Source organism: Sus scrofa, chromosome 18 (genome assembly GCF_054392235.1).
Source record: "Sus scrofa isolate SSC_HxYL_T2T_F1_AM1 chromosome 18, Sscrofa_HxYL_maternal_Yorkshire_Landrace_v2.0, whole genome shotgun sequence".
NCBI lineage: Eukaryota > Metazoa > Chordata > Mammalia > Artiodactyla > Suidae > Sus > Sus scrofa.
In genome coordinates, this window is record NC_139400.1 from 46,524,707 (window position 1) to 46,539,968 (window position 15,262).

General features: G+C 43.2%; 1 protein-coding gene across 7 annotated transcripts in view; it reads left to right on the top strand.

Moving 5' to 3' along the window:
* Positions 1-6,389: 6,389 nt before the first annotated feature.
* The window catches only part of MATCAP2 (microtubule associated tyrosine carboxypeptidase 2), a 174,225-nt gene continuing 165,352 nt past the window's right edge, over positions 6,390-15,262 (top strand). For 3 of the 7 annotated variants that reach the window (XM_085005799.1, XM_085005803.1, XM_085005826.1), the window contains exons 1-2: positions 6,414-6,774; positions 8,651-8,716. The gene's annotated coding sequence lies outside the window, so the exon portion shown is untranslated. Of the gene's footprint in view, positions 6,775-8,650; positions 8,717-15,262 lie in introns of all 7 variants that reach the window. The other 4 variants (XM_085005817.1, XM_085005824.1, XM_085005816.1 and 1 more) reach the window with 2 other exon arrangements.

The following is a 15,262-nucleotide window of genomic DNA, read 5'->3' on the forward strand; positions in this document are numbered from 1 at the left end:
GGACAGGTGGGAAAATAGGTGTGAATGCATTAATATCTGTATCTGCTATTAACCTTTATAAAAAATAACTCAAGGGAGATTTTCTTAATACCTTAAGGATGACGTATAGATATATGAACACCTATAGATGAATCATTTTTCTTACAAATCTTGAAAGTCTTAAAAGGTCACTGGAAGAAGCCATTAAAATGTTTCAGGTTATTGTGAACTGTAATATTTTTACAGGCACATAAAAAGAGTTTTGTGTTCATGCACTTGCTAAGCTATTGGTTTAATTATAAGAACGAAACATCGGAGAAAAAAAATACAGTAAGCTCCTAGAGTATAAATGGGATCATAACTCAGAAGAAGGAAAAACATAAAGGAAAAGAGAAAAAGGATAATTAGAATGCAAAAAAAAAAAAAAAAATGGCTCACGAATTACCTTGAAAGCACAATTTTAAAATACAATTGTCTTAATTCATTCCCAACCTGAGAAAATATACAGAATAAAGCCAATGTTTCCTCCTTTGGACAGCTGACAACTTTATTAAGCCAAGTGACTTCTGAAGTCCCTATTCAAAGAAACAGAATCCCTTTATGGGAGGCCAGGCTGGTGCAGAATTTGCAAAAGAAGGTGTGAGACATTAGTTAGTTGCTGGATTATGTAGTAGACAACGTCAAGGCTGATTAGCTGTGTGGACCAAGGGCACAATAGGAGTCTCTAACCACTGGAAAAATCTGATCTTCGCAGTGTTGACTGTTTTCTTTTTTCTCTTTTTTTCTTGCGGTTTGGGTTGACTGTTTACCTTTAGCACTACAGCCAGGCAAGTCTGGAAGGGGCTTTATCTCCATCCATCGTGGTGGAATTATTCACTGTGCCATCCAATTCCCTGCCGTGCACCCCAAGGAAAATAAAGAATAGTGCAAACTATGGGTGAAAAAAACCCAAATTGACAGGGAAGTCACAGTGTTTTTAGTATTTTAGAATATTTAGCATTTTTAGTAAATGTTGGAGGCAATGTAACATTCTGCCTTTTGGAGTCAGACCAAGGTCAGGTTTTTTTTGGGGGGGGTGTTTTTAACGGGTCCTTTTTATAACTTTATTCATTTTTTTATTGAATTATAGCTTATTTACAATGTGGTATGACTTTCCAGTGTAGAGCAAAGTAATTTACACACACACACACACGCACTTTTTCAGATTCTTCTCCCTTATAGGTTATTAAAAAATATTGTGTATAGTTCCCCGTGCTCTACAGTAGGCCTTTGCTGGTTATCGATTTTATATATAGTAGTGTGTATATGTTACTCCCAACCGCGTAATTTATCCATCCCTCACTCCTTTCCCCTTTGGTAACCATAAGTTTGTTTTCTTAGTCTGTGGGTCTCTTTCTGTTTTGTAAAGAAGTTCATTTGTATCTTATTTTTTTTGAGATTTCACGTATAAATGATATCATATGACATTTGTCTTTCTCTGGCTTACTTCTCTTAGTATGATAACCTCTAGATTCACCCACATTGATGCAAATGGCATTATTTCATTCTTCTTATGACAGAGTAATATTCCATTGTGTATATACCACATCTTCTTTATCCATTCATCTGCCAATAAACATTTAGGTTGCATCCATGTCTTGGTATTGTAAATAGTGCCGCTATGAACACTAGGATGCATGTTTGTTTTGCTTTGCTTTGTTTTGTTTTTAGGGCCTCAGGCTCTATGCAGCCCTAAACTTCTATAGAAGGTTCTAGTCTAGGTGTTGAATCTGAGCTACAGCTGCCGGCCTACACCACAGCAACGCTAGATCCTTAACCCACTGAGCAAGGCCAGGGATCATACCCGAATCCTCATGGATACTAGTCGGGTTCGTTATCACTAAGCCTGAGTTCACAACAGGAAATTCCTAGGGAGTGTGTTCCTTTTTAAATTAGATATTATGCCCTGGATGGGGATTGCTGGATCACATGGTAACCCTGTTTTTAGTTTAGTTTTTTTTTTTTCTTTTTCTTTCTCGGCCACTCCTGAGGCATTCGGAAGGTCCCAGGCCAGGGATTGATCCCAGATGGAGCTATGACCTATACCACAGCTGAAGTAACGCCAGATTCTTAACTCACTGCACTGGGCCAGGGGCCAGGGATCAAACAGGTACCTCCACGGAGACAATCTGGATCATTAACACCTGCGCCAGAGCAGGAACTCCTGTTTTCAGTCTTTTAAGGAAACTCCATGTTGTTCTCCAGTATGTAATTGGCTCCCCCAGTTTACATTCTCACCAGCAGTGTGGGAGAGTTTGGAGTCAGGCCAAGGTTTGAATGTTGGGTCTGCTGTGTGACCTGGGGAGAGTTACTTCACCACTTTGACCCTCAGGTTCCCCATATCTTATACCCTTATAGTTAACATAGGACATCTGTGAGGATTAAATGAAATAGTGCATGGAAAGCACCTAATACATTTCCACATTACTTAAGCTGCATTCGCTAAATTCAAAAACCTCCTATAACCAAAGGCTGAAAGGCTCATTTGGAGACAAAACCTGCCCTGACCTGACGTGAGTGCATTTAGTCTTCATCCTATTTAATGTGAACATTCATGTTTCTCCGCAGAAATATTAATGTTTTGATTACGGGGAGTTGCCCTGGATCTTCTGGAGTATTATATAATATGCAGTACATACACCGTTTTCACTTTATAAATTTGAAACATTCTGAATTGCAAAGCACATCTGGCCCTAAGAATTTCAGATAAGGAATTGTAAACGTATATGACATCCTTACTTCATAAATTCCCTATTCCAGGGAGTTCCCTTAGTTGAGTCAGGGGTTAACAAACCTGATTAGTATCCATGAGGATGTGGGTTTGATCTGTGGCCTCGCTCAGCAGGTTAAGAATCCAGCATTGCTGCATTGCTGTGGCTGTGGCGTAGCCTGGCAGCTGTAGCTCCGATTGGACCCTTAGCCTGGGAACTTCCATGTGCCGCGGGTATAGCCCTAAAAAGCAAGTAATAATGATAATAATAATAAATTCTCTATTCCCACCTCATGTCACATCAAGACCTCCCATGTACAGATTCAACTTATGTTGAAGAGGAGTTCCCCTCGTGGCCCAGTGGAAACAAATCTGACTAGAAACCATGAGGTTTCGGCTTCGACCCCTGGCTGTGCTCAGTGGGTTAAGGATCTGGCACTGCTGTGAGCTGTGGTGTAGGTCACAGATATGGCTTGGCTCTGGCGTGGCTGTGGCATAGGCCGGCAGCTGTAGCTCTGATTAGACCCCTAGCCTGGGAAACTACATATACCATGGGTGCGGCCCTAAAAAAGACAAAAAAAAAAAAAAAAAAAACACCCTAATGTTAAAGAGTTTATGTGAGTTGATTGTGGTTGCTTTTGAGTTTGAAGTCAGCTTCCAAAAGAGAAGCAATTTCTGAGCAAAGCATTCTACTACCTCCAGACAGCCCTTGTGTCTCCAGGATATAGAATTTAAGGAGGAAGCATTATGACCGCTCTTGTTCAGAGGACTGCAGTGGATAAATGAGGGGAGTCAAGGAGGAGCAGACAAGAAACTGACCATACCTTTGGCTCAGCTCCATCAGGAAAGCTGAGAAGACAGACAAGCGACTTGCACTCTGCCTCCAGCTTAGGAGCAGCCAAACAAGAGGCAGCACCTGATGAGCTAGTATAGGCATTAAAGACTACAGCTTCTGAGCAAATTTTCATATTAAATGGCTGGTCTACAAATGGCTTGCAGCAGATGGCAAGCAAATGGGAATTTTGAAAGATCTGACTTGTAGAAACTAGTTTTTGAAAGTTGTATAAATTAAATATGAAGTGTGAGTACAATTACAGGAAATAAGTAGCTTTCCATTCATTTCAGGCTGCTTAATGCTTTGGCATAAATTGTTCTGAAGGATCTTATACACTTATACTCATTTTAACTATAAATAAAACTGAATTAATAATAAAAACCCTAATTTGGTTAACAGTTTAAGTAACCGGTCTAAAATGTCTCTCGGATTCCATTTGAGAGGATCCCAAAGCCACTTAGGAAAGCCTATCATGAGAAGTATGGGCACCATCCTCTGGTGAAACTGGAAACTGCAAGTGTGCCAGGATTGCTTTCAGCTGCTGCAAACAATCTTTAAATGAAAGAGAGGTTAATTGATCGACAAGCCAGTGTTTTTACCTCAAGTGTGGCCCTCCTTTCAAAATTTCTATAAATTCAATATCTAATAGACTGAGATATTGTCAAGAAAACATACATAAAGTTTTACAAGGAACTATTTTATAAGAATCAAAATACATACACAGGTAAATACACTCCCAGATTCCTTTTATTTAGATACTTTTAATCCTTATTACTCGTCCTCAGAAAATTAAAAAGCATTTAAGTGTGTTAAGTAAAGAATAAAGACACAAATATTTTGAGTAATCATTCTTAGCATTCAAGGGTTGCCTTTGAGTTAGATATGAGAATTAGGGAGATTTAAAAAACTATGGCAATCATGGAAATAAACAAAAGCCACCCAAATGTGAAACAGGCAAAGGCTATGTAGTCAGATATTGCTATGGCAAGGGAGCCGACCACCATCTTGCTTGCGATGCAAAGGGGAAAGTTTTATGGTAGAAAAAGAAGGCTTCTCATGTGCCCTGATTGGAGGCGGTTGGCTTGGGGAAGTTGTGGCAGACAGACTACAAGCACAGCATCCTATGTGATTGGTTAGAAGTGCATATTTAGCTTTATCAGGTTGGTCCTAATTGGAAAAAGATTAGGGAAGCTGTCGGTTATTATTAATTCCTGGCCATTTGGGGTCAGTTGTTACAGGGGTCACCGGTTGGCTTCCTGGTTCAGTTACTAGAGATACAGCCTGACTTTCTGCAAGTCTGACTCACAGAAAGCAAGCGGGCTTTCTGGGCTGCTTATTGTAGACAATGAGCCGGTTTTCCTGGCTGCTTGCTGCTGATTGTGGGTCAGAGTTCTATTCTTCTGTGTAGTCTGGTCACTGGCTGCGTATTTGGTCTCTCACCAAAGGCAACAGCCTAGAAGCTGGAGTTTGAGAAGCAGGAGCTTTGTGAGTGAAGACAAATGCCAAGTCCTGCACCCACGCCTTTCTACATCCCTGCACTCAGTTCCCCCTGAGCAGACAAGAGACTGGAGTCTGCTAAAGGCCTGCCCTTCATCCCTCTTTCAGATGTTAAAACCGTTAAAACTGATGTGGAGTTCCCATCATCATGGCTCAGCAGTTAACAAACCTGACTAGTATGCATGAGGACTTGGGTTCGATCCCTGGCCTTGCTCAGTGGGTTAAGGATCCACCGTTGCTGTGAGCTGTGGTGTAGGTTGAAGATGCAGCTCGGATCCAGCATTGCTGTGGCTGTGGTGTAGGGCAGCAGCTACAGCTCCGACTAGACCCATAGCCTGGAGACCTCCATGTGCCAAGAGTGCAGCCCTAAAAAGACAAAAAAAAAAAAAAAAAAAAAAGATGGATGTGACAAACTAGAGAGAAAACAGCAAACTGAATGTAGAATAAAACATATAATATTTAAATGTGTTCAACAGCATAAGAAGCCCCACCATTGTTACTCTCATCTAGAGCAATGGGAACAACCCTTTCCACCCCCATCCCCATTAAAATTCTAACTTCTCAAAAAAATAAACAAATAAAATTCTAACTTCTTTTTTAAGACATTTGATCGAGGAGGCTTGATCCCCCGACCCCCTCAGAGCAAGCAAATGCACAGGTCCTTGAGTAGAAAGAAATTCGTCAGACCAACGTGCTCCTCCTCCCCACCCCCACCCCCAGTGCTGCTCCGAGTCCAAGGGAAGAGGGGATGAGCATGCCTTGGAGAAACTGGTTATTGTCCTGAGTTTCTGGGCCTTAGTGGCTCCTTCTGTGCTGCTCCCAGCAGTCTCTGCCCGGGAAGGGGCATGAATTCCCCCAGAGGCGTGGGCTGGGAGCTGCCAGGAGTAGTAGCTGGACACTCCCCCACACAGTCCTGCTCCACCGCTTCCCTCTAGGCCTCCAGGCCCTGCTGGGCGCATGGGTGCCAAACAGAAGTGGTCATCTCCCTCCAACAATGGTTTTCACGGAAACAGGGAGTTCTCTTGTTATGGCAGCTGCCCAGCAGCCCCTCAGCCGCAGCCTATCAGCTCTGGCAACAGCCCTGTGGCTGTAGTGCACCAGCTCCAGCAGCTCTGTGGCTGCAGCGGATCAGCTCTTTCACCCGGCGAGAAACCACACGAGCCCTCGGAGAAGTGGAGAACTCAGGCTTATTACACCGGCGGGCTCAGAGGAGAGCCCCCAAGTCTGAGCCCCCGGAGTCTGAGCCCCCAAGAAGCGTTTCACAGGGGTTTTATGGGCGACCTCTTCCGGGTCGGTGCTTGGCTGGTCGGACGGAGTGACGTCAGGCAAGGTCGTCGATGCGGAAGCAAGTTCACAGAAGCAGATGTGTGTGTGGGGTGGGGTAGGGACAGTTGGCTGGCCTTTGCTCAGTCGTCATGGCCGGGGTCTCTCCTTTCTACCTTTTTAGTGGGACAGTTTCTCCTACACTCTGAGTGTGTGTTCTCAGTCAAAAAGATGGTGAAGAGGCTTTGAGAACCCCCCAGAGCAGCGTCTCATCTATGTGAGGAATTTATTCTGATATTCAGGCAGCTGCAGAAGAACCCAATGAAGGAGACGCCTGTGTTCTCAGAGCTTTTTCCCCCGCACCCAACCCCACCACATTCCAAGAGGCTAACGGGCCCTGGGTTTGGGAGAAGCTGCTCAGAGGCCCCTCTTCTGGCCTCTTGAAGAGACGGTAAGAGCCCGGGATTGGGAGACGGTTGAGGGGATGTTGAAGGGAGACAGGGAGGCAGGACACCAGGGAGGAGGGTCCCAGGACTGAGGGGCAGAGCAAGTGTGCATTGCAGTCCGTCGTGGTGCACCCAGGAGCCCCTGCCCTGCATGGGACCTGGGTGAGGACAGATTCCTCTCCGGTGACAGAGCCCCCGGCCTTGGATTGCCTAGGTGCTCATTTCATTGAATGAGAGAGTTCCAGGGCTCAAACCACATTTTGCAAATCAGTTTTCTTTTATCAAATACATATGTCTTCACAGGGCCGCACCTGCGGCATATGGAAGTTCCCACGCTGGGGGTCCAATTGGAGCTGTAGCCGCTGGCCTAGCCATAGCCACAGCAATGCTGGATTCTGGGTTACATTGCCAGGGATCAAACCCACGTCCTCATGGATAGTGGTCCGATTTCTTCCTGCTGAGCCACAGCAGGAACTCCTTTTTATATATTTTGTTTTTCTTTGAGAAATAAAAATGGAAAATATTTTATTAACTAACTTTTAGAAAAATTAAATAATACTTATTTTATTTTAAAAATTAAAACGAAGAGTTCCCGTTGTGGCTCAGTGGTAACAAACCCGACTAGTATCCACGAGGAAATGTTTTCAATCCCTGGCCTCGCTCAGAGAGTTAAGGATCTGGTGTGGCCGTGAGCTGTGGTGTGTGTCACAGACATGGCTCGGTTCTGGCATTGCTGTGGCTGTGGTGTAGACAGGCAGCTACCACTCCAGTTTGACCCCTAGCCTGGGAACTTCCATATATTTAGGGTGCAGCCCTAAAAAAAAGAGAAAAAAATTTTTTAATGAAAATGAAAAACACATACCTATGTTTTTAACAGGTTATACATTCATGAATTTGAAAAAGTAACATGCCATAATCTAGCGCCCATCCCCAAATAACCACAAGTACTCATTTCTATTCATCTTTTCCAATCTTTCTGTTTTACAAGCAAATATGCAAATATGAATCCAGAGTCTTATTTTCTCCCTCTCTTTTCCATAGCTTGCTCTTACATTTAAAAATGAATATCAAAAATCCTGCCACATTAGTTCATAGAGAACATCCACGTCTTCTTTTCCAGCTGCACGATGTTTCATTATATTGACGTACCTCATTTATTTAACTTCCCCTTATTGAGGGACATGTGTTGTATTCAATTGTTACTTTGAAATTGTGTTGTGGACATTTTATTTTGCAGTTGTATATGTTAATCTGTACAATTCCCAGAAGTGGAATTCCTAAGCCAGAGAGCACACATTTATAATTTTGACAGATGTTTTTTCCAAAAAAGGAAGGATTAATTACTTGCAGCAAGTAAGGAGAACACTGGGGATCTTCCCCAAAGCAGTGTCTCCCCATTTTGATAGATACTGCCAGCTTTCCCCCTACAGGTTATACTAGTTTGTATTTTTACCCACAATGCAACTATATGCACAGTCTGGGACAAAGTACAGTGAAAATCTATATACCATTTATAGAAAAGTACATGTAAAACCTACAATTTAAGCCAAACACCTGGTAGATAAAGTATGAATTTCCTATTTTACTGCCATGATAAACATACCTCAGGAGTTCCCATCATGGCTCAGTGGAAACGAATCTGATTAGCATCCATGGGGATACAGGTTCAATCCCTGGCCTCGCCCTGTGGGTTAAGGATCCAGTGTTGCTGTGAACTATGATGTAGGTTGCAGACGTGGCTTGGATCTGGTGTTGCTGTGGCTGTGGCTGTGGCGAAGGCCAGCGACTGCAGCTCCAATTCAACCCCTAGCATGGGAACTTCCATAGGCCACAGGTGCGGTCCTAAAAAAAAACCAAAAAAAAAAAAAATTTTTTTTTCAGAAGGACCTGGACTTCCAGGTTGAATTTAGAAATCGTGGTTTTCTCCAATTTCTACATCAGAATGTGGTGAGTAGCCTCTTGCCTCCAGCTCCCCCCACCTCTCCATCCCAAACTCAGCAGCCCTTGCATTCACACATGCAGCACCCAGGGCCACACCACCAAGCTCTACTCACACCACCCTACAAACAGTCACCCCTCAGGGTCAGGGAAGTACAGGCATCATGGTCAACACTTGAGAGGAGGACCCGGGACAAAGGCATGCACAATCCCCAGAAGTGGACTCCGGCCATTTGTTAAGGAACCGGAGGCCAAGAGCACAGTCTACGATTGATGCTCTTTTCTCACTTCCTAATGGCCTCTTATCCACAGATTTTGGAGCAGGACTTTGAACATTCCCCTGGCTGAGAGAGGTATCTGTCTTCTCCAAAAGCCTGCTCAAGGACAGAAAAGAAGTATTACAAGCAACCCTTCCATGCCTCAATTCAGATTCTTTTTTTTTTTTTCTTTTCTTTTTAGGGCTGCACCTGCAGCATATGGAAGTTCCCAGGCTAGGGGTTGAATTGAAGCTATGGTTGCTGGCCTACACCACAGCCGCAATAATGCCGGATCCAAGACAATTCAGATTCTGAATGCTTTTAGCAATAGTCATAAGCCCTTCTTTATGTTGTGAACTGAAGTTTGGCACTTGTCATCAGCCTCAGCATGGAGTAAAACATGAGCCACTGCAGCTGCTGACCGCAGCAGCCCCTGAGTGGAGCTCAGGGGGAAGACCAGGGGGAGGCCCTCTGTGCTCTGGGAAATTGGAAGAACAGGTCTTCAGATATTTTTAGGAGACTTTATGAGTCCAATTCTTGCATCCTCTCGTATCTAGAAAAACATTAAAATCCATCAATAATGACTGATGGCTGTGATTAGTAGTAACCTTCACGAGACCAGCAGCAAACTCCTGTGAAATGTGTGCAGGGCTGCCTGCACCTCCCCCTTCATCTTTATAACTTTTATCTTGCTAGTCCCCCTTTCCTCTGTGCTATCTGAAATACTGCCTCCTGGGCTATAGTTATGGTCGCCCGTGAGAACAGCCACTCCCAAGGGTGGGCCAGTGAGCCCTGAGGGAACTCAGGAAAACATATCAAAGCAGTGATTCCATAAACCCAGACCTTTGTGTCTTCCCATAGAAATGGTTTTCTGTAAATCTCCTGTAAATCTGGTTTCCTGTAAATCTTTTTTCCTACTACCTCCCCTCTGTTGCAAAAACTCATATATCCTAGCTTCCCCCCTCACCTCCTCAGAGCGGTTTCTCGGGGCTACTTGATATGCTCTCTTCCAGGCTTAAGTCCTAATTTCACCCCCCAAAAAACTTAACTCTCAACTTTCAGGTCGTATTTTTTGTAGTCGACACTATCAATCCAAAACAAAAAAAACAAAAAAGTGAAGTGGAGTTCCCGTCTGGCGCAGTGGTTAACAAATCCGACTAGGAACCATGAGGTTGCGGGTTCGGTCCCTGCCCTTGCTCAGTGGGTTAAGGATCTGGCATTGCCGTGAGCTGTGGTGTGCGTCCCAGACCAGGCTCGGATCCCGAATTCCTGCATTGCCACGTTGGCGGCAGCTACAGCTCTGATTAGACCCCTAGCCTGGGAACCTCAATATGCCGTGGGAACAGCTCAAGAAAAGGCAAAAAGACAAAAAAAAAAAAAAAAAAAAAAAAAAAAAGTGAAGTTAACGTCCCAGTTTCAAATAATCTGTCCCCACTGGGAAATCAATTGTCTGGATTTTTAGTTCCAAGGATATGATCATTGTATGAGCTTCTGTTGGCCATCAAGAATAAGTTTGGGGAGTTCCTGTCATGGCTCAGTGGTTAACAAACCCAACTAGTATCCATGAGGACACAGATTTGATCCCTGGCCCTGTTCAGTGAGCTGGGGATCCGGTGTTGCTGTGAGCTGTGGTGTGAGTTGCAGACAGAACTCGGATCTTGCATTGCAGTGGCTGTGGCGTACGCCAGCAGCTACAGTTCCGATTGGACCCCTAGACTGGGAACCTCCATATGCCATGGGTGTGGCCCTAAAAAGACAAAAGACAAAAAAAAAAAAAAAAAAAAAAAAAAAGAATAAATTTGGGATCTCAGTTTGCCTTAAGATAAACACAGTTATAAACCATAGATCTAGAGGAAGGAAGGAAGGATGGAAGGGAGGGAAATGGAGAGGAAGGGAAGAAGGAGGTCCTCTCTGGAAGCCCCTTGTTATCTCAGTGTTACAATTTAATTTGCAATAGCCAGTCATTCTTTGCCAAGATCAGCAATAATTGTATCTTCCAATCCTGTCGAGTTACCCATTTGAAAAACATGTCAAGAGCCACCATCTGGAAATGACTTTCCTGCTTTGCTGTGAAACCTATTATTTAACTTTCTGGCTCGTTTTTGTTGCGGCTCTAAGATGAACAGTGGAATTCCAGAGTTAGCTTTATGACAAGGCCCTAGATTTTCCCTAAAATATTTCCAGCCGAGGAGCTCAAAACATTTCTTTTCTTAAAAACAGAATTTCTTGTATGCAATCTTATTATGACAGCAGGAAAAAAATGTTAAAATTAAAATTCAGAAGGAGACCTTTTATCTAAGACAATCAAATAATTGAAAAAGTCAATTAAACCGGGAAAGCATTATAAAAGATTGCACACAGATCTCAAATACTCACTTTCATTCATCAAACGTATTGTAAGGACAAGGCCTGTTATTTGAGCAGAAGCGTACAAGCTTCTTCCTTACATAAACAACCAGTGTGTGTAATAGTCAGGTCTCTAAAAAGAACCAAAATTTAAAGGCATTTATGGAGTAATCACAAAGCAACATTATTTCCCTCTACTTAATATGACAGCAGTTTCTTTATAGAACCTCGCATAGTTCTCATAGGAAAGAAAAATTCCCTTTTCACTCTTTCAGTTTATGTAATATTTAACTATGTCATTTACAGTAACATTTACAACTGGTATGATCAGATTTGGGAACAAACAACATTGACTCTTCTGCCATTTGCTTGTGGAAGCAGAAAAGCACACACATATTGGAGAGCAGCCTACTGGCATCTGGATGGTTGTTAGTCAATAGATTTTACCAGGGGAATGAGCAAATTAATATAATGAGATGGTGAAGTGAGACTTATGGCCTGTCTGTGATGCATGCACACACACAGACTCCCTGACTTCTCAGGAGTATGGTGCTAAAGAAGACCCTTTAGTCTTGCTGAGAAGGGGAAGTTTACAAGGATGCAAATGAAAGGAGCCAGAGGAGGAGAGGGTTTAGCTATGGAACAAATTAACCCAAAAAAAGCAGCATGAAGGAGTTCCTGTAGTGGTACAGCAGAATCGAATTTGACTAGGAACCATGAGAATCGAATTTGACTAGGTTTGATCCCTGGCCTCGCTCAGTGGGTTAAGGATCCAGCATTGCCATAAGCTGTGGTGTAGGCTGGCAGCTGTAGCTCCGATTGAACCCCTAGCCTGGGAACCTCCATATGTCATGGGTGCAGCCCTAAAAAGCAAAAAAAAAAAAAGAAGCAGCTTGAAACTACACCTCTCTCTAATCTCACCATGGTTTTTTTGTCTCACTTGATCAGGAATCCAGGCTGGCTTAGCTGGTTTAGGGTCCAACCATCTATATCAAGGATCCACTGAGGTTATGTTCCTTCCTGGAACTTGGAGTGGGATTAGGTATATAACTGATTAACTTCCTTTAGAGCAATAATACCATAATACTTGGAGTTATCTTCTATTGAGTCAAACACACACATGAACTGTCAGCTTTTATAAATTAAGTTCTAACTTCATAGAGCAGTTAAATGGATGCATCCTAAACAGATTTGGCTAGTTGGTCAAAGCAGTTACATGAGAATCTTGCCATGAAAATAGCATGATATTTAAAAATGAAAATGGCCCAGTTATATTTTAGTAAATATTTTGCCACTTATGGCACATAAAGAACATTTAATAATGTTTTTAAACTGAGGAATTCATGTGGTTTAGTATTATGATCAGTTTATACATAACGAAACTAAGGTTCAAATAAGTTAACATAACTGGCATCAATCAGGTAGTCCAACTCTGGTCTGTCAGTGCACTACAGCAGAGAAATCAAATCAGGTAAATACTACTAGTCTAATATAGGAGAGAGATCCACTTTTAGTTCTTAGAATTTTAGTTAGAAATTCAGTGAGTTACTACAAGAATATCAGACTTTGGGACTATTTACCATTGTCTTTGTCTTTTTTTTTTTTTTTTTTTTGGCTTTCTGGGGCCATACCCATGGCATATGAATGTTCCCAGGCTAGGGGTTGAATCGGAGCTTCAGCTGATGGCCTATACCACAGCCACAGCAAAACAGGATCTGAACCATGTCTGTGACCTGGGACTAGTTCTGGTGGTCCTCCTCCTTTCTGGAATGAAGAATGCTTCATAACATCTTTCATTTGTTGGGGGGTTAGTTCTGCAAAGGAACTCAAAGATACTGTGTATTGTTGGAGTTCCCATCGTGGCTCAGCGGAAACAGACATGGCTCAGTGGAAGCAGCGTTGCCCTGAGCTGTGGTGTGGGTTGAAGACACAGCTCGGATCCAGCGTTGCTGTGGCTGTGGTGTAGGCCAGTAGCTACAGCTCCTATTTGACCCCTAGCCTGGGAATCTCCACATGCCATGGGTGCGGCCCTAAAAAGCAAAAAAAAAAAAAAAAAAAAAAAAAAAAAATATATATATATATATATATATATATATAGTATATTTTATGTACATTTCTTGAGGAGGAACCAGGACCCTGCCCCGAGGCTGCACTATTGTCTCTGGACTGGTCCTCCCTGGTCTCTGCATCCCCTCCCTCCCCTGATTAACAACTGTTTAAGAAGTTCCCGTCATGGCTCAGTGGTTAACGAATCCGACTAGGAACCATGAGGTTGTGGGTTCCATCCCTGGCTTCACTCAGTGGTTTAAGGATCTGGCATTGCCGTGAGCTATGGTGTAGATCGCAAACGCGGCTCGTATCCCACATTGCTGTGTCCGTGGTGTAGGCCAGCAGCTACAGCTCTGATTCGACCCCTAGCTTGGGAACCTCCATATGCCATGGGAGCAGCCCAAGAAAATGGCAAAAAGACGAAAACAAAAAACAAACAGAAAAAAAAACTGTTTGAACCTGCCCTTTGGAACCCAGGGAAGGTCATAGAGGCTGAAGCTTATTCCCTAAAAACAAGAAATGGGAGCCACAGAAAGGCTTGTGCCCAGAAGCCCCACAGGACCCTGCTAAAGGTCTTATTTTCCTACAGTGACTTTGGTAAAGTGATTTCAAATCACTTTATTTTGGTAAAGGGATTTCAAAATCTTTATGTGTATGCAAAGATTGCGTGCACATTTTCCAAGAAGGAGACACTTCCACAGGTAAAGGGTAGCAGTAAGGAGTAGCACTTAGATAATGTTGGTGAATGCCAATGTATTGAGTACCTGGGTTTGGAGGCTATGGCTGTACATTTGGTATAACTTTTAGCAAAACAATATGCTTCATACCTGCTTCAACAGCAGTGGTGACAGCAATAGCCTAGAAGAGTAATCTGAAACCTTGGGTTGCCAGCATCAATCCAGGTGGCAGCAAGATGAAAGTAGGGAAATGGAAACTGTTGGCATATATGTTTGGCTGAGGTTTGACAACATATAGCAGAAAACCCAAGGTGATAATGACTAAAACTCACAAATGTTTATTATCTTCACATAAAATAAGTTTGGAAATAGTCTAAGAAGGTGTTTTGGTATCATTCAGCTATCAAAGACCTCTGTTTATTTTATCTTTATGCTTTACTATAAAGACCAAAAAAAGTGTGTTGACACAAGGGATTTTAGAAGATATTTAAATTTATTTTTATTTTTTTGCTTTTTTTTTTTTTAGGGTCAGACTAGGAACCATGAGGTTGTGGGTTCGATCCCTGGCCTTGCTCAGTGGGTTAAGGATCCAGCATTGCCATGAGCTGTGGTGTAGGTCGCAGATGTGGCTCGGATCCTGAGTTGCTGTGGCTCTGGCATAGGCCGGCAGCTACAGCTCCAATTCCTAGCCTGGGAACCTCCATATGCCGTGGGAGCGGCCCTACAAAAGGCAAAAAGACAAAAAACAAACAACAACAACAACAAAAAAAACAGGAGGATGGCTTGAAAAAAATCTATTACGGAATAGTAGATCCCCTCCCCAACCTTAGCAAAATGGTGCAGGTTTATTTTCAGAACACAGTGAGCAGAGGGACTCTGCCCCAGAACACTAGGCGGCGTGAGGTTTGAAGAACCACACTGGATACAGGAGGGTTCAGGAAGGCTGTCCACTGACTCTGGAGATGCTCCCAGGCCCCACCCTCACTGGCGGCCAGGTCCTCCACCAGAGACTGGCACATTCTTCTCCAGGAATTCTAACCAGTCCTAAACAAACAAACCAAAAAACCAACCGAAAAACATATACACTGACACTCTAGGTCCCCCAGTGAAATGTCCCACCCCATGATACTTAGGTGGAGCCTACCACGTGCAGAGTTTGCAGTCAGTTTCTAGTCCCTCATTCATAAATATGGACGGAGAGCCAAGGACTAAAACTGAACCCTAGG